The sequence below is a fragment of the Nycticebus coucang genome, chromosome 17 (genome assembly GCF_027406575.1).
Source record: "Nycticebus coucang isolate mNycCou1 chromosome 17, mNycCou1.pri, whole genome shotgun sequence".
NCBI lineage: Eukaryota > Metazoa > Chordata > Mammalia > Primates > Lorisidae > Nycticebus > Nycticebus coucang.
The window spans coordinates 79,317,913-79,342,717 of record NC_069796.1 but is presented as its reverse complement, the minus strand read 5'-3'; the positions used below and the strand labels follow the sequence as shown (position 1 = coordinate 79,342,717).

Here is a 24,805-nt window from a genome sequence, read left to right as displayed (position 1 = left end):
ATGCCTGGAACAGGGAAGAAGCTCAGTAAACTGGAGATGAACAAAGCAGTGAAAATCCAGAGGCACCCAAGTTAAAGGCTAGACGTTGAGGCAGAGGAGGGGATTAGGAGTGTGAGGAAAGCATAAAGAGAACACTGAGTGGGTAGGTGGGGCTTCAGAGAAAAGCTGCCCATGGAGAATTAAGTACCCAAACCCTGAAATCAAGCAGAGCTACAATTTTTCATTCAGGCACTCAGCAAAATATTCACTGAGGGTTCACTTGGTACAGGCAATTGCTAGATGCGGGGGACAGACAGGATGAGCAAGACAAACATAGACCCCATTCACGCAGAGAGAATAAAGTAAACACAGTTCAACTAGTGACAAATACTATTTAAAAAAACACACAGGGGTTGTGTAAGGAAAGGTGTGTGCAATTTAGACAGCATAGTTGAGGGAAAGCATCTTTGAGGAGGAAGCATTTCAGTTTGACACTCACATGGCCTTCCACTGTGGATAGCCAGCTGTGTGACCTTGCGCTGCTGCTCAATCTCTCTGAACCCCAGTTTTCTTATCTGGATTATGGAGATGACGCTGAATACCTCACAGGGCTGGAAGAATGTGAAACTAAATGGACCTAAGTCATCTGGCACACACTTAGTACATACTGTGATTATTGTCATTCTGGGAAAGTCAGAGACCTGTGACAACGGGGAAAATTAGGAGAAAAGCTTGCAAACACAAGGTGTGCACGGGACCACCGCTATTCCCAGAAGCCACTTACTTGCACACCTCTTCCCTATGGGATTGCCAGTTCTAGGGCAGGGGCCAGGGGTCTTCCTCTCTGAACCCCAGCCCTGCTCTGCACCTGGAGAAGCCAAGAGCTAGGTGCGTGAGGGGTGTGGGGATTGGGGCCACCTGGTCACCTAGCAATTGCTCGTGCCCTCCGCGCGGTTGCCTGTCCCCGTGGCAGCCATCTTGGGTGTCTCCCCGGGGTGAGTTTCGTCACGCTGCCACCGGGGACAGCACCGCAAGGCGCAAAGGGGCGTGGGAAAAGGAGCCCCCTCCCATCGGGAACCGGGCCCACCCCACCACGGAGGATTAGAGCGCGCCAGGGCCTCAGAATGCTGGAAGCGAGGAGCTGTCGGGAAGCTGGATGGCAGGGGTCCCCAAGATGCAGGGAACCCTGGCCAGAGGCCAGCGACGGGGCTTAGGACCCCGGAGCCCGGGGATCCCCCGGCAGCGGGCCCGCGAGCGCGCGGCCCTGCCCGAGCCTGCGCGCTCCGCCGGGCTCTCCGCGCGTGTCCCAGCCGCCCCGGTCAGGCCCCCCAGGCGCCACTCACCGCTTCCCCCGGGCCGCCGCCCGCGCCGCTTGCAGGTCACCCTCTCCCCTCCTCCGCCGCCACCGGAAGCTCTTCTCCCGCCACGGCAGCCCCGCGCGCCGCCGCGGTCCCGGAGCGCGCCCTCGGAGCGCGCTCTCGCAGCGCGTTCTAGCGCAGGCCGCGGGCGCGCGTCGGGGCCGGGAGGCGCGGGCCTGGCGGGGACCCCACCCCCGGGCTCGGCGCTGGGGCGCCCGCGCCTCCCCGGCCAGCCGGGCCCCACGCGCCCGCGCTTTGGCTTCTGGCTCTGCGCAGGCCAGTGCTATTGTTTGCATTTTGATTTCCTTCGTGAGGGCTGCCTCTTAATCCTTTCTGCACTCTGAGGGTCTCGCAAAGAAAGGGTCAGCATTGATTCACCCACTCACTCGCTCATCTCATTTAAACCAGTGTTTCCCAAAGTGTGAGAGCTCGGTTAGCACCACTGGTGCTACAAGGTGATTTTTGAGGTGGTAGAAGTGCCAGGACATAATTTGTCTTTAAAAAGTAACAACAAAAACAACAAATTACTCTAGCTCCTTTATGGAGAACAGGCTGTAGGGACGGCAATCTGCAGGCAGAAAAGAGGTCATTTAGACCTGACCAGGAGAGAGAGAATGGTGTCATGGCCCAGGCTGGCGCGCAGGAATAGTGGAGAAGACAGAGAGACGCATTAGATCCTAGGCATTTTTGAGGGTAAATGAGATCTATTATAATAAATGGTGAATTAAATTGCATCATGTTCATGGATAGAAAGACTCTTTTTTCTTTTTTGTTTTTTGAGACAGAGTCTCACTATGTCCCCCTCGGTAGAGTGCTGTGGCTTCACAGCTCACAGCAACCACAAACTCTTGCCTCAGCCTCCCAAGTAGCTGGGACTGCAGGCCCCTGCCACATCGCCTGGCTATTTTTAGAGACGGGGGTCTCACTCCGGCTCAGGCTGGTCTAGAACTTGTGAGCTCAGGCAATCCACCCTCCTCAGCCTCCCAGAGTGCTAGGATTACAGGCGTGAGCCACCGCTTCCAGCCTGAAAGATTCCATTTTTAAAGATGAAAATTCTCTCTCAAATAACTGATAAATGTAACACGATTCTAAGCAATGCTGAAAACACTAGTTGGTGTGTATGTACAACTTGACACATTGACTAAAATGTACATGGCAAAATAAAGAACCAGAAAAATCCAAAACAACTTTGAAGAAAACAGCAAGATGGAGTGACTTGTCCTACAGTTACAAATCTTGTTATACAGAGGTGGTGAATAAGAAAGGCGGTGTGTTTCTGCCAGAATCAACAGCAGAGATGCCACACATGGACCCTGCGCTTGTAGAAAGCTGATATGGGTTAGCATTGCAAGACAGGGGAGGAAGGTTAGATACTCATTGAAGATGCTGGGACAGTTAAATCCCTAATTTACACAATACACAAAACTCAACTGCAGGTGCATTAATGTTCCAAATATGAAAAACAAAACTTTCAAAATTTAAGCAATATTTTTTTGTAGACATTGGAGTGGTATTGCTCAGCCTCAGAATTCTCAGGAATGTTTAAACACCTTCTGCTCTTTGCTATACACTATGGCAAGTGCAGGACTCAACAGGATTAAAAAAAGAAAACAAGCCTGTGGCTCAGTGAGTAGGGCGCCGGCCCCACATGCCGAGGTTGGCGGGTTCGGACCTAGCCCTAGCCAAACTGCAACAGAAAAATAGCCGGGCGTTGTGGCGGGTGCCTGTAATCCCAGCTGCTCGGGAGGCTGAGGCAAGAGAATCTCTTAAGCCCAAGAGTTAGAGGTTGCTGTGAGCCGTGTGACGCCTCGGCACTCTACCCAAGGGCGGTACAGTGAGACTCTGTCTCTACAAAAAAAAAAAAAGGAAAACAAAAAGGGTTTCTTCCATCAAAGAGCTTGTGGGCAGGGAAATAGGCAAGTAAGTATCAAAAATAAAAGATAACAATTTAATATAAAACTTGCAATGGTAGAATGTGGAATCCGCTGTGTGACAGAGCTATGAGAACACTGTGGAAGGGATTGGCCAGGTTACCTGCAGAATGGCCAGGAAAGGGAGGTTTAGTAGATACAAATGTATCAGTTATCTGTTGCCATAAAAATGCTACATCTCAACCACAAAGCCTTAGGAATATGCAACAGTAAACATTTCTTTTTGTTCTTGAGTCTGTGGGTTGGCTGGGCCCTACTGGGAATCTGAGCTGGGCCATGCAGAGTTGACTCACGTGTCTGTGGTCAGCTTTGCTGATCTTTGCAGGGCTCTCACATGTCTGAGACCTCAGCTGGGACAACTGGCCGACTTGGCTGTGCTCCACCTGCCTCATCCCTCCAGCAGGCTGCCTGGGCAGGGATAGAGTAGATAGATGTGCCCGAGGCCTCTTGAGCTTGCAGCTGGCGCTCCTTCACTCTCGGGCATCCTAATGGTCTAAATCAGTCACAAGTCTGGCCCACATTCAAAGAGAAGTAGGCTTTCATCTCTCGATGGAAGTAGGGGCCAAGCATGTTGCTAACAGGTGCAGATATGCAGACAAAGAACTGGGGATTTCTTTTTCTTCAAAACGTCTATCTTGTGTAGTTCTTGCCTTTCCAGCATCCCAGGTTTTTTTTTTTTGAGGAATTCTCCTGCCTCACTATACTTGATCTTGTCAGAACGTCAATCATGGGACTTTATCTTCTTATGCCTGCCACAGTTGTGGGTACATGATCCAAGCTGGGCCAAATAGAATCCTGCCCCGAATTTATATGTGGCCACTGGGAGAGAGAAGTCCCTCCCCTTTTCGCACACATACACACATATTGGGGTTGCTAAACGAAGGGAATGTGGATTAAGGGCAGCCAGTGCCACCCCGTTTGCTAGTCTGTAGAAGTGAAACTGAGCCAAAAGATATGAGAGAGAGAAAGTTCAGATGAAGGAATTTCAGGCCTGAGCTCAGCCAAACCTCCTAGGTTACCAAACCAATACTCCCTCCTTTCCTCTTTCCTTACTTTTTTCTTTTCATTCCTTTCCTTTCCTTTTCTTTTCCTTTTTCCCCTCCTCTCCCCTCCCCTCCCCTCCCCTCCCCTCCTCTCCTCTCCTCTCCTCTTCTCTTTTCTCCTTTTTTCTTATACTCTTTTGAGTTGGATTTGTGTGCATGACTGGGTTGTTCACAGATGTAGTGGTATCTGAGCTGAGTGCAATGGAATTTGAAAAAGCAGAAAAGGAGGTAGACAAAGGAAGAAGAAATGAGACAAGGAATTAAAAATAGAAAGCAGGTGTCTATATGAGTTTCACCATTATTGTAAGTAAAGATCTTTCAGAAACACCTCCCACAAAAGTGGAGTGGTATTTTTATTTGATAGAGAAACCGAATGCTTGGGAATTCTCACTACATGTTCATCAACAAAGGTTGCAAAACCTTTGCATTTTAGTATGGACTTTGACTCATTCAAAGAACAGCAAAAACAAAACATAGTTAAGTCAGCAAAGATGGGAAGACATTCCTGAGCATAATAAAGTTCAGTGAACTGAGGAAAGATCTTGCTGCATGCATTACGAGATAAAGATTTTATCAGGTAGAAAAGGAAAGAACCACTATTTCTTTCCTCTAAACTAACTCTTCAATAAAAACTTTAAATTCCAGATGATATTAGGCATGTTATTTTTGTTGATAAAAGAAATATATAATCATATAAATTTGAAAAGTTCAGAAAAGTACACGTACACACTCAGGCTACTCTACAGAAACCTCCTCATTAGATATTTAATATATATCCTTCCAACACTTTCTTTTGTTTTCAGACCAGTCACACTTTTATTCATCCTGTGCTTGAGTTTCATCTCTCTGGATGTGTTACTTGGAAGCACACAGGCCCTGGATGCAGGCCCACCTGGCTTCTGATTCTACCTCTGCTCCAATAGGCCATGAAACGCTAAATAAATTAATTCTTTAATCTCTCTGTGCCTCACTAAAGTGGGGTAAAGCTAACACCTGCCTCATAGGGCTTTTGAGAAGATTATCTGAGATTATGTACATACAGGGATTAGCAGAGAACCTGGCTCACAGTGAGCCTTGCTAATTGAGAGCTGTTGTTCTAAGAGTTCCAGATTCCTGGTACATATGGTACTTCATAAATCTCTCTTCCTAGGTTTGAAGTTCTGTTTTCTCTATAGACCATGAACCCTTTAAAATAAGAAACTTGTCTTACTCAACTTTCTATTCCCAGTGTCTAGGAGGATATCAGTGGATTCGGTATTCATTCGCTAAATGTGTGGTTAGAATCCTGTGCACATTATGTTTCTTCACTTTAAGTCTAGGCTGGGTGTGGTGGCTCGTGCCTGTAATTCTAGCACTCTGGGAAGTGAGGGGGATCCCTTGAGTTCAGGCGTTTGAGACCAGCCTGAGCAAAGAGAGCTCTGTCTCTTTGCTTAAATAAATTTTATTTGATTAAATAAAATGCTTTCTAGAAAAAAATAGCACCTGTAGTCCTAGCTACCTGGGAGACTGAGGCAGGAGGTTCACTTGAACCTAGGAATTTGAAGTTGCCATGAGCTAGTCTGATGCCAAGGTACTCCAGCCTGGGCAACAGAGTGAGACTCTGTCACATAAAATAAATGAAATAAAATAGAGTAAGTATATAAACATTTTCTCAGGTTGCATTATAATCTTCATTGTTCATTCATTCATGATTTTATTCAATAAATTCTTATTGAATGCTGATTTTGCATTAGTAGTTATTGCAAGTGTTGAGGAATCGACATTGAATAGAACACATTTAATACCCTGCCCTCGTACAGCTGAAAGTCTAGAACAGTAGACTCCCCAACTGTTTTAGCACCAGGGACTGGACAGGGAGCCAGAGGGGATGAGATTCTCAAAAGGGAGCACACAACCTAGACCCTTCACATGTGTGGTTTACAGTAGGTTTTGTGCTCCTATAAGAACCTAATGCCCCCACCCCCGTGTGATAGGAGGTCAAGCTCAGGCAGTGAAGTTAGTAAAGGCGGCTGTAAATACAGAGGAAGCTTTGTTTGCTTGCCAGCTACCACTCACCTCCTGCTGTGTGGCCTGGTACCTGTCTGCAGTCTGGGGGTTGGGGAACTGCAGATCTAGAAAGTGAGACAGACAACAAACTCCTCCACAACATCTAGATTAGTGTTTGATTAAATAAAATGCTTTCTTGATTAGCCAAGTTGGCACACAAAACCCATCGCAATACTACTTCCCCTGATTTTATGTCTTCATTTCTACTCTTGCCTCTAACTGTTGAAGAAGCTAAGGAAAGTTCACCCCAAAATATGACTCCTTGGTATAAAGAATATTTTGAATTAAAATTAAAATTCAAGGTGAAGAAACACTGGAAGAGGACTTCCCTCTATCTACATAAACTGGACTGGCCTGATCAGAGATGGAAGGAGAAAATTGACACCCCTCCCCTTTTCCTGTTATCTCAATATGTTTCAGGAATGAGGATCAGGAATGTAGGTGGACTTAGTCCAGATAATCATAAACACCTGTCTCTCAAGTTAATCTACAAGTCAATCTATTTCTCCCCCATCCGTTTGTCCTCCCTAGCAACTATTTATTCCCTATACTCTTTGATTTCCTTCCTCCCCTCTAAAAGAACGGTATAAAGATATATGAACTCCTTTGGAAAATTGGGTTATCATTCTGTAATGTCTCCTCCTGCACACAGTGAATAAATCCTTTCTCTTATTAATCTGCCTTAATTGTGAGTTGATCTTTCAAGGAACTTTGCGAGAAAGAGCCCCTTAACTATCCTGTCTCTGATCTTTGGGGAATGTGAACTGAACCAGGTATCCTCTGCTTTTAAATCCTCAGAAGCTTCTAGCTTTACATACAATAAAATCTGAACTCTTCACCGTGGTCTATATCCCCGATGATCTGGTCTGTCATGTTTCTTCAGTTTTATCACCATCCCCCTTGTGTGTGCTAATATGGTCTGGAAAGGTCAACTGATTCCTACCTCAGGGCCTGTCCCCTCTGTGTGGAATGCTGTCAGGGCAGGTAGTAGCTGTCCCTGACCGCCAGTCTAGAACAGCCCTTCCCACTCCCACTGGAGCTCATCACTCATTTACTTCTTTTATTGCATGGTCATTATTCAAAATTACCTTGGTTACTTATTTTTGATTTGTTTCTTTTCTATCTCTTCAGGGAATAATCCCTGCCCTATTCCTCACTGTCTCCTCATCTCCTAGACTAGTGCCTGCCAGGTACCTTCAGTGCCAAGATCCTGCCACAGACCCTGTAGGAGGACACCTCCAACCCTTTACTCTTGTTCCTGGAATTGGTTGCTGTGGCCACCACAGGAATGAAGCGGCCTACTGTCTGAGCAGGCGTGTCTGATTGGCTGAGCGGAGATCGTAAGGTGTTTTCTGTAGAGGCCAACAGTTCCTGCCTCCCATTCAGACGCTAACCTTTCCTCACACCCTCTCAATCAATACACTCCCACTCCTACCATCAGACTATCCTGCTTTCTATCAATTGCTTTCTACCATTTCCATCAGTAATTTCTGATTATTTTTGCCTGTTCTGGAACATTTATTATTCATGTAAGTGGAATCGTATGGTATGCACCTTTTTGTGTATATGTGTCTGGCTCCTTCCACTCAACGTGTTTTTTGAGATATAGCTATGTGCTGGATGTAGCTGCATTTTGTTTTATCTCATTGTGGCATAGAATTCTACTATAAGAATTTGCCACATTTTTCTCTTTGTATTCATTTTCCAACTAATGGACATTTACAATATTTTCAGACTTTGGCTATTATAAATAAGCCAAGAATATTCAAGTACAAACATTTTATGGCTATAAGAACAATTATTATTAATTTGTTTTGTATCTAGTTCTTGTTTCTTGGAGTGTATTTACCCATAAGTTCTGCCTTTAGGACAGTGGTTTTCAGCCTTTTTTATCTCATGGCACACTTGAACCTATAGTTAAAGTTCCATGGTACACTAAAATTATGTTAATCAAAAAGAAAAAAGGAAAAAATATATAAAAGAATATACTTAACTGTGCTTTGCACTTATTTTAAAAATAATTTAACTAATAACGTTTAAAATTTTTCTTAGCATACCTAAGATCCTCTCCTGGCACATTGGTTGAAAATCACTGTTCTAGAGTGAGCTTTCCAAGACATGAAGCTTATATTACTTCCCATCTGAAAGCCTATTCTTGTTCTCCAGATAGAGTCCAACCTCCTTTGTATGGCATGAAAAGCTTTTTGATGCCAGCCTCAGCTTCCAGTCTGTTTCAACTCCTGCGTCACGTTCTGATGCAAATATATTTACCAGATTACTATTTCTGGAACGCACTGGGCTATTTTCTTCTTCTTTGGCTAGATTGTCTCTCCTCAAGAGCCTTGATTCCTAGAAAAATTAATACACATTCTTCAAGACCCAGCTCAAAAGACATGCCTCCAGGAAGCTGTCCTTAAATGTGCCAAATACTTTCTTTATTTATTTTGAGACAGAGTCTCAAGCTGTCACCCTGGGTAGAGTGCTGTGGCATCACAGCTCACAGCAACCTCCAGCTCTTGGGCTCAATTGATCCTCTTGCCTCAATTTTTTTCTATTTTTAGTAGAAATGGGGTCTTGCTTTTTGCTCAGGCTGGTCTCAAACTTGTGAGCTCAAGCAATCCACCCGCTTCAGCCTCCCAGAGTGCTAAGATTACAGCCGTGAGCTACCGCGCCCAGCCTGCCAGATATTTTCTTATATCTGCTGGGTGCATACTCTAGTATTAACATTTGGTATTAATTATATTTTGTTATTAATGTTAAAACACTTGCTTCATTACATATATTTCTGTGATCATAGTTTGTCTCTTCTTTGTCTTCTTTCTCTGTCGGCAGGTAGAGAAAGAGGCACTCAGAGTTGTAAAGTAACTTTCTAATGCCGCTTAGCTGCAGGTCTGCCTCACTGGGATTAAATGCTTCTAGCACAGGCTCGGTGCCAGTAGCTCAGTATGCAGGGCACTGGCCACATGCACTGGGGCTGGCAGGTTCAAACCCAGCTCGGGCCAGCTAAACAACAATGACAACTACAACAAAAAAGTAGCTAGGCATTGTAGCAGGCGCCTGTAGTCCCAGCTACTTGGGAGGCAAGAGAATTGCTTAAGCCCAAGAGTTTGAGATTGCTGTGAGTTGTGATGCCACAGCACTCTACTGAGGGTGACATAGTGAGACTCTGTCTCAAAAAATAAAATAAAATAAATAAATGCTTCTAGCACAACATGGAATATATACTAGTTGGCATGTCCTAAGTTAATAAAAATCAAGGGTTGGACCTCCAAGGTCCTCTAGAGTCAGCCAGGTCAATGAAAAGAGAATACCAGAGAACTGCTGAGCTGGCCCCAGTGGAGATGCAAACCCACCAAAGGGAGGAGAGTCTGCTCAGCCCAGCAAATTGTTACTATGGGAATAAGTAACATGACCACACATTCTTATTTGTTTTAAGAGAAGTCCAAAATATGGAGTTTTATGTAAAACGTCCTAATTTGTAAATGTTTATAACTAAGTTATTTTAAATGCAAGGTAATGGCTGTAAGTCTGGAGGAAAAAAATAAAAAATATAAATATAAATACAAGGCAAAATAATCAAAGTATGTTTGGGGCTGAATTCAGGTGACTGTTCACCAATTTTCTCCTTACATATAAAATTCGTTGTTCAAAATCTGCTTCCTGGTAATTCTTACTTTGGAAGAATGAGAATAAAAATGAAAAAAAAAAATTACTGCTTGTCAGCAAAATGCAGATTCATTTGTAAACTAAGCCAAATCTAACAGAAGACATGATATAACAAAGACAAGAATGAGATGAAATTGAAACAAAGAAAAAATACAAAGGATCTTCAAAGTGAAAAGTTGTTTCTTTTAAAGATAAACAAGGTCAACAGACCATTGGTTAGACTAAGAAAAGAGAGAGGGTTCCCATAAAACTCAGTCAGGAAGGAAAAAGCAGACATTAGAACTGATACCACAAATACAAAAGATCGCCTGAGTCTACTATGAACACCTACATGCACTCAGACTAGAGGGTCTGGAGGAAAAGGACAAAAGTTTGGAAACACACAATCTCCTAAGTTTGAATCAGGAAGAAATAGAAACACAGAACAGACTAATAACGTGTAGCGGGAATGCTTCAGTAATAAAAAAACAAAACAACCCCATCCCCACCCCGCTGAAGCCCAGAATCAGATGACTTCACAGCTGAATTCTGTCAGATTTACAAATAAGAACTGGTACCTATCTTACTGAAATTATATTGAAATTGCTCCATAACATCGAGAAGGAGGGAATTACTAAATGATGCCAGTATCACCCTAATACCAAAGCCAGGAAAGGACACAATATAAAAAGAAAATTACACACCAGTATTCCTCATGAACATAGATGCAAAACTCCTCAACAGAATACTAGCAAGCTGAATCCAACAGCACATCAAAAATAACAATAATAATAACATTATTATTATTATTTACCATCTAGGGATGCAAGGACAGTTTAACATACACAAATCAATAAATGTGATTCACCGCATAAACAGAATTAAAAACAAAAATTACGTGATGATCTCAGTAGATGCAAAGAAAGCATTTGTTAAAATCCAGCACCCATTCATGATAAAAATCCTTAACAAATTAAGCATAGAAGTAACACATCTCAAAATAATAAAAGCCGTGTATGACAAACCACAGTCAACAGCATTCTGAATGGGGTAAAGTTGATAGCATTACTCCTAAGAACTGGAACAAGTCAAAGATGACCACCTTCACCAGTTATATTCAACATACTAATGGCAGTAGTAGCCAGAGCAATCAAGCAAGAGAAAGAAATAAAAGGCATCCAAATTGGGAAAGAGGAAGTCAAACTATTCGTTTGCTGACAATTTGAACTTATATCTAATAAACCTTAAAGAGTCCTCCAAAAGACTCTAAGAATTGATAACAAAGGTTAGTAAAATCTCAAGTTACAAAATCAATGTACACAGATCTACAGCATTTCTATACAATACCAATGACCATGCTGAAAATCAAATGCAGAACTCAATTCCATTTACAATAGCTGTAAAAAATAATACCTAGGAGTATACTTAACCAAGTAGGTGAAAGATCTCCACAAGGAGAGCCACAAAACACTATTGAAAGAAATCGTTGATGACACAATAAATGGAAAAACATCCTATGCCTATGTATTGGAAGAATCAATATTGTTAAAATATTTGTCCATTCTACTCAAAGTGATGTACAGAGCCAATGCAAAACTCATCACAATACCATGATCATTTTTCATAGAACAAGAAAAAAAAATCCTACATTTCATATGAAATTGAAAAGGGGCCCCAAGAGGCAAAGCAACCCTAAGCAACCCCCCAAGAAAAAAACAATTGTTTTTTAAAAGTCTGAAAGCATCACATTTCCTGACCTCAAATTATACTACAAAGCTAATCAGAATAGCATGATGTTGATATAAAAGGAGACACAATTGATGGAATAGAATAGAGAACCCAGAAATAAAACTAAACACCTCCAACAAATTGATCTATGACAAAACAGATACAAACATACACTGGGGAAACAACACCCTATTTAATAAATGTTGCTAAGAAACTTGGATAGTCACATGGCAAAGAATGAAACTGGATCTATATCTCTCACCATACTCCAAATTAAATCAAAATGGGTTAAATGTAAGACATGGCATCATAAAAATTCTAGAAGAAAACTAGGCAAAGAATTTATGCCTAACACCCCAAAAGCAAATACAACAAAGACTAAAGTGAATAAGGAGGACTTAAAAAGTTTCTGCACAGCCAAATCAATAATCAACAGAATAAACAGAAAACTTACAAAATGAGAGAAAATATTCATAAACTATACATCTCACAAAGGACTGATACCCAGAATGCACAAGGAACTCAATTCAAACTCACCAAGGAAAAAACAAATTTCCCTCTTAAAAGTGGGCAAAAGGCACAAATAGACATTTTTCAAAAAAAGATACAGAAATGGCCAAAAAACATGGGAAAATGCTCAACGTCACTAATCATCGGGGAAATACAAATTGAAACCATTATGAGATCCCATCTTACCTCTGTCAGAATGGCTATTATTATTAAGTCAAAAAACAACAGATCCTGGGGCAGGTGTGGTGAAAAGGGAATGCTTATACCTGTTAGTGGGAATATAAATTAGTACAATCTGTATGGAAAATAATATAGTGATTCTTCAAAGAACTAAAAGTAGACCTACCATTCAGTCCAGCCATCCTGCTACTGGATATTTACCCAAAGGAAAAGAGTCATTATATCAAAAAGACACATAGGCTCAAATGTTTACTGCAGGGCAATTCACAATTTCAAAGACATGCAATCAGCCTAAGTACCCGTCGATTGACGAGTGGATAAAGAAAAAGTGTGTGTATATACATATATATACATGCATAGGTATATATGTATGTATGTGTGTGTAAATACGTGTGTGTGTGTGTGTGCGCACGCACTATTTGGAAAGTATTTAGCCATGTAATATGAAAAATAGTGTTAACAATGGCTGGACAGCCCCCCCACCCCCCACCATGGACTACTACTCAGAATGAAATAATGTCTTTCACAGAAGCTTGGATGGGACTGGAAGCCATCATCCTACATGAAGTAGCATAGGAATGAAGACACCACATGTACTTAGTTCTAAGTGGGAGGTAAGTGACGGATAGATAGGCTCTAGGGCAAATGTGTCCAACCTTTTTTCTTTTGGTCACGCGTTGGAAGAAGAGTTGTATTGGGCCCCACATTAAATACACAAACACTAACAAAAGTTGATTAGCAAAAAAAAAAAGAAAAGTCCATGAATAATTTTCATGATATCCTACACCAAACCTAAGCAAAAACGTCCTCACAAAATTAGCATGTGACCTGTGGGTTGCAGGTTGGACGCCCCTGCTACAGCATGGTGTACATCATAGACTTCTGAGAAACAGGGTGAAAGGGGAGTGAGGGAGCAGAATTACCTGTCAGGTACAACATATACTATTTGGGTGACAGGTACATTGAAAGCCCTGACTTCATGAATTTTATCATGTATCAAAAAAACATTTGTGCATCCTAAATTACTGAAATAATAAAACAAAAGAAAAATACATTAAAAAAGAATAAAGCCGGTGCTGCTAGAAGCAATGGCAAGGGGAAAAAACATACAAGAGTTTGGCAAAAATCAATGAAAGCATCCTATAAGAATCAGTTGCCTGTATAAAACTTATAATACTGTACTGTAGAATATACTGTGTAATTTATTATTATTTATAAATCATGTTCTATACATCCTTTATATCAGGATGCTTATAATCAACTTATTGTGTGTAGATATAAATCATACACCTGTTTCAGAGTACTGGTTGTTAAACATTTAACTGCATACCACTGGCTCAGGTCCTAATCTTATTTGACTATTATTCTCCTCCCATGCCACCTATGGGTTAATCTTAATTACCCGAAACCAATAATTGTTATTCTAGTTTCTTTCCTTATCAATGACTGGTCTTCATATAAGCCTGTTCTGGCCAAAGAGATGTGAGTGGAAATCACTGGAGGATTTTGGGCAATGTTTCCTTGCTCTAAAAAGAGATGTGAGTGGAAATCACTGGAGGATTTTGGGCAACGTTTCCTTGCTCTAAAAAGAGATTTTCAAAGAGAATTTTTTTTTTTTTTAATAAATAGACTTTGTTAGGTCTGCTGATACCTGGAGTCACGGCAGCCATCTAGCTCCCTTGAGGAGGGCCAGCTGATGGCAAAGCCACATCCTAAAGATGGCAGAGTGAAAAGATGGAAAGAACCTTTGCTCCTGATGGCAGTTTTGAGCAGGTAAATTAAGCAAATCTGGAGTGATTATTCCTTCTTTTGTAGTTAAAAAAATTCTCTCTATGTTTAAGCTGATTAAGTTGGGGTTTCTATTGCTTACAGGCAAAATGTCCTCACTGGGACCCTGATCCTGTGAATAGTTTGTGTGTTAGTTGTTAAGTGACTGTCTTTCTGCTCTAAACCCAATTTTCTGTTGTATGCTTTGTGATTCTAGGACTCTGCAAAGCATACCTTTGTTTTGTCAGTTGAGGGATGAAAAAGTGAAGGTGGAAGCAACATGTCCCTTCTTGTTTTCTTCTTATTCTTCTTGTCACCACTCCAGCCTTGCTTCATTCCCAAAGCCAGGCTTCCCCCCGCCTCATTGCACTCTTTCAAAGATAGCAGCACTAACAGGTGGGGTCTCCCTCCTCGGCCTTCTGGGTCCCAGACTCATGGAGCCTCACCTCCAATTTCAGGGACATGAGCACCAGCCAAAGTGTTCTCTGTCCCCCAAGTATCTAAGAATTCATAATCCCAGCCTCTTTCCTTCATTCCCCCGGCATTAGGGATAGCAGCTGATTCCTGCAGTTGCTACATTGAGATGGCTTCAGTGTTTCATTGTTTAAACAATTTTTTAGGTTAAATATTCTCTGTTAAAATCACTTTCATAGTTTCTATTTTCCTGATGGAGACCCCAACTGATAGAATGGCTCAATGGACATTTGCTGATGACCTTCCCATGCCATTGCTCCCCTTTCTGCTGAAAGTAACAGTCACCTGTCCCCATTTAGTAGCAGCCACTTGGTTTAGGTGGGATTAAATCCAGATTTCAGCTCTAGGATGACTTGCTTAATTCTGTCTCATCCCCTGAGCTGCAGTTCATGGCTTAGGGAAGAGACATGTGTCCCAGCTGGGGACAGAAGAAGTGCCTCCAGGATGATGTACTATAAGCTCTGGAGCCCCCAAGAAGAGACAGGCACTCCTGGGAGCAGGGTGCACCTCATGGGGCTGGACGGTGAGGCTGACTCAGTTGGGTGCAGAGTGCAGAGGTGGAGAGAAACTTAGTGCTTGGCCTGCATGCTGAGCCTCTGGAGCCAGTGTAAGCTCTGGGCTCTCCAGCCAATAAGTGGAGCTAGATTTTCACTTATTTGCAATCTAAAGAATGGTAAGCCATGGATGGGGAAAGAAAAGCAGTGTTTCTTTTCTTTTCTTTCTTTCTTTCTTTTTTTTTTTTTTTTTTGAGACAGAGTCTCACTCTGTAGCCCTTGGAAAAGTGCTGTTGCATCACAGCTCACAGCAACCTCCAACTCTTAGGCTTAAGTGATTCTCATGCTTTAGCCTCCCAAGTAGCTAGGACTACAGGTGCCCACCACAATGCCCGGCTATTTTTGTTGCAGTTGTCACTGCTGTTTTAGCTGGCCAGGGTCAGGTTCAAGCCCACTACCCTGGGTATATGGGGCCGGTGCCCTACCCACTGAGTCACAGGTGCCGCCAGAAAGCAGTGCTTCTTGAGCACACAGCCGTGTAGAAGCTGGGTTGTATAATCCTCCTTGGATTGCAGTTTCCATATTACACATGTGGAAACTGACTAAATCTCAGGGAAGTCAAGTGTTCTGCTCAAAGTCACGCAGAGTGTTAGTGGCAGAGCCTACATATTTTTTCAGACATTTTTGTGATGAAAATAACTATAATTCTGGCTTAGGTGGCAGCAAAACTATCCATACCCTCAGAAAAATTTAGGGACATGTACATAGGTCGCTGTGCAAGTTTGAGATAGACTGTCTACGGTTTCACTTCCAAGAAACCCAGTCGACAGCATCCTTTCTGATTCACCCGTGCAAATGTCAACTTGCCTGGCTTGCCAGTGTTGCTGGGAGGGCGTCATTGGTTTCTATATGGGTGGATCTTACATTTCTCGATTTTTGTGTATCTCAAAACTTTTATAATAACTCACGTATTTGAAGAAGAACAAATAGAAGAGGAGATTTTATACAGAAAGTCCCAGTCATTCTGAGACATTCTGAAAAGAAGTTTTCAGTAATTCATTGAGGCATAATTAGTATAACATTTACTGCATGATTCATGGTAAGTCATCTAGCTCATTAAGCTTTGACCAGTGTATACACATTTGTGTATCTACCACCATCGACATATGGACTATTTCCTCTGTCCTAAAAATTTCCCTTGTGCCCTTTTTCAGTCGGGTCTCCACCTCCAACAACCACTAATCTGTTTTCTTTAACTATTAATCACTTTAGCCTTTTCTAGAACACCAAATAAATGGAAATGTTATAGGATGTAAGGGTCTTTTGTTTCACTCAGCACAATGGCAGCGAGATGCATCCATGGTGTTGAGAGTCTCGGGACGTCATTCCTTTTTATTGATGAGTAGTGGCCCATCATATCACTATAGACAGGAGTTTCGAAACCAACTTCATGGGATGTATTACTTGAGAGCAAGACTTTTGATCAAGAGGCTTTAGGGCTGTCACCATCATTTCTGGGCTGTCCTGAGGATGACATTGGTGATGTGAGGGCTGAGGTGCCAGTGCACTGGATGGTTCTGTTCAGGGAGAGGTGGCCTCTGCAATTTCTCTCTACCTCAATCCAGTGGCTTCTCTAGACCACTTGTATTCGTGTCTACTGTGTCATTTTTCGGTGCAATCCTGACAATGAACACATGAGACGGGATTGCAGAGGAGGACCCAGGGGAAGGATGATCTTGCTCAGAGTCAGTCAGCATTGTGTGGCAGGGCTAAGATGAAGATCAAGGTTTCTCCCTCCAAGTACATGATTTTCCCTCCTGTTCCTTTGTCACTGTCCCCTGCAACATCCCCCTTGCACAGGAAGAACCCCCTGTTGTCACTGAGCTCAGCTTGTTAGTCAGTTTTTGATATTCTTGGCTGTCACACAGCATGGAAACTTACTTGAGGAAAAATGCCTTGCATTTGCTTTGGGTGGACAGGTAGGGAGGAGAAAATCATGTGCTTTCTTTGAATTACATTGGAGAAAAGAGGGTTTATTACTTTATTTTTTTTTTTTTTAGAACAGTTCATGACATATAAAAAAAGTATTTCATACGAGGGTCTCGAATTAAAAAAATCCTTGAGCACCTTTTCTACTTAATAGTTAACACTCAAATATGTCAGCACTAGTAATGTTTTGTCTTGTTTAAAGATGCTGATAGTTAATTTACATATAGCTGGAAAAAATGTCTGGCTATTCCAGGGCAATTTGTTAGCAGCCTGAAAGCAGCTAGACTTTCTCAACCAAAATGCAGCCTGCCAGGTGTGTATTTGATTTTTTATATATGTTTGTATGCTGCGAAGGCGAAAATATGTTTGATTCAGTTAGGGCAAATGTTTCAGTGAAGTGTGCCAGAGCTTGGAAAATGCATTTGGACTGACATTCTGTTTCCTAGCTGAATAGTGGGTATGTGTCCTTATGGTTCAGTGTACTCTAGCCAGTATCATGTCACTCAGGGTTCTCTGTTGCAGACAACAGAGGCCCCCTCCCCCTGGTGAAAACAGAAGGGAATTTGTTAAAGGATTTTAGATAGTTTGCAAACCTCCAGACTGTTTGAAGAACCAGACACAAAACAGTTGGGAGAAACAGTCAATCATATCTTAGGGGTGTTCTAGCAAAACCAGTGCTGCCATCATCACCTGCCTCTCGGCACCTGAAGTTCTGGGGACTCAGCCATGGAGCTGTCCAGGTGAGCCTCTCATCTGCTTCCATTGTCCACTACCACATCCAAATCTAGTGATGCATTGACAGGCTGAAACCAGGTAGCACACTTGTTCCCACATTGCAAAGGGCCTATTAGCCCTTCATCTCTGACAGCACCATGAAACAAGCTAGGAGGGACTTGGAATGGGTGTTGAGGCCTTTATTCTCTGCCACCAATGTACTCATCAGATTTGACAGAGACCCTGACATTGGGGGATCAAAGCCAGAGCAATGCTGTTTCATTAAGGGCAAAGGTTCAAAGTATGATTTTGAGCCTGGGCTTCTGAATTTATGAAATATGACTAAAACCCCTTCATTACTGCCCAGGTGCAGTGGTTCATGTTCCAGAATGGTAATTCTGGGAGGCTGATGAGGGTGGATTGCTTGAGCTCAGAAGTTCCAGAGCATCCTTAGCAAGAGTGAGACCCCATCTTTAAAAATAGCTAGGCATTGTGGCAGGCCCTGTGGTCCCAGCTACTTGGGAGGCTGAGGCAAGAGGAACACTTGAGCCCAAGAGTTTGAAGTTGCTATGAGCTATGATGCCACAGTACTCTACCCAGGGTGACAAAGTGAGATTCTGTCTCAACAAAATAACAAAACAAACAAACAAACAAACCCAAAACCCACTTCATTACAGAGCATCATGCATACTTGGACCTCCCTTTAGAAGAGCACTTGCTGTTTCACTGCTCAGAGTGAACTTGGCTGGTCGCCTTCAGCTGTCAGAGTCTTCAGGACCCACCTACATTTGGGGCGAGGCCATGCTCTTTCTAGGTTCCCCCAGCCAGTGCCCAAGTATGGTGGGAATACCAGGGCTTGTCTGTTTCTGCCCAGTGCAGGGTGCTTGTCATGAAACATCTTTGCTCCAGAGCTCACCCTTGGGCTGGGCTGGCTGCGTCCCCTGTCTATCTGCACTGTGTTCCTTTCCCTGCCCAGTCTGGCTGCCTTGCCTCCTCACTCACAGGCATAACCACCAATAACCCCCTGCACCCTAATTCTGTCTCAGCCTCTGCCTCCCGGGAGATCCAACTGATGCATGGGGCTTTTGTGAGGATGAGATGAGGCAATAATCCATTCAAACACTGAGTGGAGTGTTTGATCCACAATTTTAATAATTTCCCGATTCCTCCTTCCATTTTATTTTATGTCTAATCCAATAGAAAATGCCAATATCTTTACCTTCAAAGATGTATATTGAATTCTTTCACTATTTTTTTAACCACCCCCAATGCTGCCAGCCCAGTCTGAGGTACCCACAGCACTCCCACATACCAAGAACAGTGTCTAAAATGATACTATCACAGTTCTGGAGGCTGGAAGTCCAGGGTCAAGGTATCAAGAGTGAAGGTGTAGGCAGGGTTGGTTGGTTCTTTCTCAGGGCTGTGAGGCAGAGTCTGCTGCAAACCTCCCACCTGCCTGCTGGGGGGTTGCTGGTCCTCTCTGGAGTGTCTTGGCTTGTACAAACGTTACCCTGTGCCTGCCTTCATCACCACGTGGTGCTCTCTCTGAGTGCGGAGTGTGTGTGTCCACATTTCCTCTGTTTATAGGGCCCACCGGACTGCAGTATGACTGCATCTAAACTGAATTAATTCTATGTGGCAAAATCCTATTTCCATAGAAGGCCACATTGTGAGGTACGGGGGTTAGTACTTCAGCGTATGAGCTTTGGGGGCACACCATTCAACCCATGGTGTGACAGGCCTGAGCTAAGCCTCTTAACTGGTCTCTTTGTATCCTTTTCTGCTTTACTACACCGGATTCAGGACACTTTTGTGAACACCTGAACCTGATCATGTTGTTCCGCTGCTTGGGCCCCTCAGTGGCTTCCTATCCTGGGGAGCACCCTTCACCCTCCTCACCGGGTTCGCCTCATCCCTGCACTCAGGCCTGGACACGTCTCTCAGGGTCAACTCAGAGACCCACAGCTACTTTCTTCAATGGGTCGACTTCTTTCCCACTAGATGGAAAGTACACTGGCTGTTTTGCCCTATCTGGAAATCTCTTTTCTCTGCTCCTTTCCTGACTGGCTCTTTCTTTTTATTCAGGTCTCAGCTCAAATGTCACTCATTTAAAGAGGTCTTCATTGGCTCCTTCAAGTTAAAAAGATATACAGGTCAGGATCTGTTGCACTATGCTGTACTAACAAATAGCCCATAAATCTCAGTGACTTAGAACAATGAGTGTCTATCAATAGTCACCTGTAGTTCTGGTCCCTAAAGGCTTCACTCTGGGACATAGGCTGATGACAGCCTTCACCTGGGACATTCCTGGACTTAGGGCAGAGAGAAGAGAGGCGGTGAACCAGAAGCTTCTGCCGGGCAATAATACACATCAGTACCAGCTACATTTTATTGGCCAAAACAAGTCACATGGATGCTGCTGAGTTCTGCAGGGTGAGGACAAATAGAATTCCTACAAGGAGTATAAGGTATTCATCTTATAGGGATAATAAGTCCTTGAGGCCAAGCCTGAAGTCAGGGAACTGGAGAAGTAGAATCCTCCCTAGTAAAGGCAGCAAATATTTTGAGCAATTATCTACCAGAAAGGTCACCTGCAGTCTTTATTTTCTTTTACTCCCTCATATTTACTTTCATAGCAATTATTACAATTGTACATTGTGAATAAATTTGCATTTATTTAGAAAGAGTGTGTGTCAATACATCATTGAATATATCACAGAAAGGGCAAAGACTCTGTAAGCAGATGGAATTAGGTGTGAATCCCAGTCCTGCCTGGTATGTGACCTTGGCAAATTGACAAATATTGCTGTGCTCTTGTTTCTTCACATTTAAAGTGAGGATGATAAAACTTCCATCAGAGATGGCCCATAGAGGGCACTAAAAAGTCATTCATTTCCTTTTCACTGTGTTACTTTCATAGTCATCACTATTCTTTTGTTATGTGTTTCATTGTAGCACAAGCGTGCATTAACATGACATTTATTATGTTGTAGCAAGTACAAAACAATATTTTTATACTGGCTTTGGTTCAAAAATTCCCCATTTGGAAATGGCTATGTTTTGCAGTAATTTAAGCCAATGAATGCATTTAAAAAATTTATAAGTGAATTAATTTAAGATAAATTAGTTTAATTCAGTGATCTCTTGCTCTGCCACTGAATCTCATATGCTCTAACAAGTATGCTGAATTTGGCTTTTAAACATGCCATCTCTTGATATATTGACTGCTTTGTTTCAATTTATGAATCGTTTTGCATATATTTAAGTAGTTTTAAAAATCTATTTTTTTATAATGGTAATGAGTCTGTCTCTAATATACCAAATATCAGCATCTTTCCTCTGATGCTTAGAGTATGCAGAGTCAGTCAGGCCTACATGCAACTCTGGCTCCACCATCTTATTTGTTCTGTGACTTTGGACAACTTCCTTTCCCTCTCTGAGCGTCCATTTTATCTTGGGTAAAATGGAGATTATGACTGTACAGTTCCCTCACCTAGATAGGATGGGTGAAAACTATTATGTTATAGTCTTATGACTATTATGTTAGAATAGTCTTAGACTATTATGTTAAGAATCCAGACCAGTGCACATTGGTGTCTTTTTCTGGCACATGGGCTGTGGTGCATGTCACCTAGGAGGGTGAAGAAGGGGAAAGAATATTGGAGACAAACTGAAACAAAACCATGAGTGGACTGCCAAAGAAATCTTCAGTTTGAGGGTCTGGATAGACAGAATCATTCTAGGATGAAGTGTCAGGTACAGGGGACGATGGTGTGCCCAGGGACGTTTAGCAAATGGCATTCGGTAGAGCCAATTAAAGATGCTCCCCAGTAGGCAGACAGTGTGTGGCTAATTTTTGTAGAATGCCAACATTTTTGTTAATTCTCTTCAGCAAATAAAAGCCTACCCTGACTGACATAGGCCAAAAGGACTTGTCATGATAGTGGGGTGTTCCCAGGCTGGGCAGGGAAGCTGAGCCACAGGTTGTGCAGGGAGGGTCAGGGCGGCACCAGGGCATTCAACAGCACCAGCTGACGGCTGCACATTCCGGAGGCTGCCTCTGATGGCTCCGTTCCCACCTCCATTTCTTTTCATTGTGGTAAAATAATATAAAATTTACCATTTTAACTATTTTTTTCTGCTCAACATTTTATTTCTGTTTTATTCTATTAGGTTACACTGCTTGCATTTGTTAGATAAAGTCCCTTTTATCACTGTGTCCTGTCCCCAAGTGGTGTGACATACACTGTGACCCCCTTCCTTCTCCCTGCTCCCTCCTCCCCTCTCCTTTCTCCCTCATTTTTCTACTCTACCCCTTGTATTAGCTCATCTACTGCCTTCATATTAGAATTGAATAGATTGGGTTCTTGATTTTCCATTCTTGTGATGCTTTACTAAAAAGAATATATTTCACCTCCATCCAGGTTAATATAAAAAATGTAAAGTCTCCATCTTTTTTTTTTTTGAGATAGAGTCTCACTATGTTACTTCCGATAGAGTGCTATGGTGCCACAGCTCACAGCAACTTCAAACTCTTGGGCTTAAGTGATTATCTTTCCTCAGCCTCCCAAGTAGCTGGGACTACAGGCACCTGCCACAATGCCTGGCTATGGTCTCCATCTTTTTTACTGGCTGAATGGTATTGGTGGTATACACATACAACAGCTTGTTAATCCATTGCTGGGTTGGGGAGCATTTAGCTTGTTTCCACAATTTGGCGATTGTAAATTGAGCTGCAATAAACAGTCTAGTGCAAGTGACCTTATGTTAAAAGGATTTTTTTTCTTCTGGGTAGATGCCTAGTGTGAGGCATCAAATATGGGAGGTCATATTTGAGTTTTTTGAGGATTCCCCATACTTTCTTCCAAAAAGGTTATATTAATTTCAGTCCCACCAACAGTGTAAAAGTGTTCCCTTCTCTCCACATCCTTGCCAGCATCTGCAGCTTTGAGACTTTGTGATGTAGGCTATTCTCACTGGTTCCAGTTCTAAGTGGAAAAGCTTTCAGTTTTACTCCATTCAGTATAATATTAGCTGTGGTTTTGTCATAGATGGCTTTAATCAATTAAATCCCAGTTTCTCACTGGGGTTAGGTGATATCTCAGGGTAGTTTTGATTTGCGTTTCTCTGATGATTAAGGATGATGAGCATTTTTTCATATGCTTATTAGCCATTTATCTGTTTTCTTTAGAGAAGGTTCTATTCATCTCTCTTGCCCAATGACATATAGGATTGTTGGCTCTTTTTTTGTTTATTAATTTGAGTTCTCTATAGATCCTAGTTATCAAGCTTTTGTTGTTTCCTTAGCTGTACAGAAGCTTTTCAGTTTAATTAAGTCCCATTTGTTTATTTTTGTTGTTGTTGCAATTGCCAGAGAAGTCTTCTTTATAAAATTTTTCTCCAGGCCAATATCTTCAAGTGTTTTCCCCACACTTTCTTCAAGGATTTTTATTGTTTCATGCCTTAGATTTAAATCTTTTTTTTTTTTTTCTTTTTTGAGACAGAGTCTCACTATGTCATCTTCGGTAGAGTGCTGTGGCATCTCAGCTCATAGCAACCTCAAACTCTTGGACTTAAGTGATTCTGTTGCCTCAGCCTCCCAAGTAGCTGGGACTATAGGCACCTGCCGCAATGCCCAGGTATGTTGTTGTTGTTGTCAATGTTGTTTAGCAGACCCAGGCCAGGCTTGAACCTGCCAGCCCTGGTGTATGTGGCTGGTGCCCTAACCACTGAGCTATAGGCGCTGAACCTAGATTCAAATCTTTTATCCATCTTGAATCAATTTTTGTAAGTGGTGAGAGGTGCAGGTCCAGTTTTAGTCTTTTGCATGTAGTAATCCGGTTCTCCCAGCACCATTTATTGAATAGAGGTTCTTTTCCGCATTGTATGTTCTTGTTTGCTTTATCAAATATCAAGTGGCTGTAAGATACTAGTTTCATCTCATGGTTTTCTATATGGTTCCAAATATCAATGTCTCTATTTTTGTGCCAATACCATGCTGTTTTGATCACTGTGGCCTTCTGATATAGCCTAAAGCAGCAGTTCTCAACCTGTGGGTCGTGACCCCTTTGGAGGTCAAATAACCCTTTCACGGGGGTCGCCTAAGACCATCCTGCATATCAGATATTTGCATTACGATTCATAACAGTAGCAAAATTACAGTTATGAAGTAGCAACGAAAATAATTTTATGGTTGGGGTCACCACAACATGAGGAACTATATTAAAGAGTTGCGGCATTAGGACAGTTGAGAACCACTGGCCTAAAGTCTGCTAGGGTGATACCTCCAGCTTTGTTTTTATTACTAATAATTGCCTTGGCTATCTGAGATTTTTTTCTGGTTCCATACAACACGGAATATTATTTTTTCCAAATCTTGAAAGTATGCTGATAGTATTTTAATGGGGATTGAATTAAATCTGTAGATTCCTTTGGGAACTATGGACATTTTGACAATGTTGATTCTTCCCAGCCTTGAGCATAGTATGTTCTTCCATTTGTTAATATCTTCTATTTATTTTCTTAGGGTTTAGTAATTTTCTTTATAGAGGTCCTTCACCTCATTTGTTCTATATATTCCCAGGTATTTCACTTTTTTTGGAGCTACTGTGAAGGGAATTGTGTCCTTGATTAGCTTCTCATCTTGGCTGTTATTGGCGTATATAAAGTCTATTGATTTGTGGACATTGATTTTATATCCTGAGACATTACTGTATTTTTTATCACTTCCAGGAGTCTTGTGGTTGCGTCTTTGGGGTTCTCTAAGTATAAGATCATATTGTCAGCAAAGAGTGAGAGTTTGACCTCCTCTGGCCTCATTTGGATGCCCTTTATTTCCTTCTCTTGCCTGATTGTATTGGCTAGAACTTCCAACCTGCCATTACTATTCCACCACTATGTTGAATAGTAGTGGCAAAAGAGAACAACCTTGTCTGGATCCAGTTCTA

General features: G+C 42.3%; 1 protein-coding gene across 4 annotated transcripts in view; it reads right to left on the bottom strand.

Moving 5' to 3' along the window:
* Positions 1-1,589, bottom strand: part of SFXN1 (sideroflexin 1) — a 58,912-nt gene extending 57,323 nt beyond the window's left edge. The window contains exon 1 of one of the 4 annotated variants that reach the window (XM_053566770.1): positions 1,323-1,589. The gene's annotated coding sequence lies outside the window, so the exon portion shown is untranslated. The remainder of the gene's footprint in view (positions 1-1,322) is intronic. The other 3 variants (XM_053566772.1, XM_053566771.1, XM_053566773.1) reach the window with 3 other exon arrangements.
* Between the last annotated feature and the right edge of the window lie 23,216 nt (positions 1,590-24,805).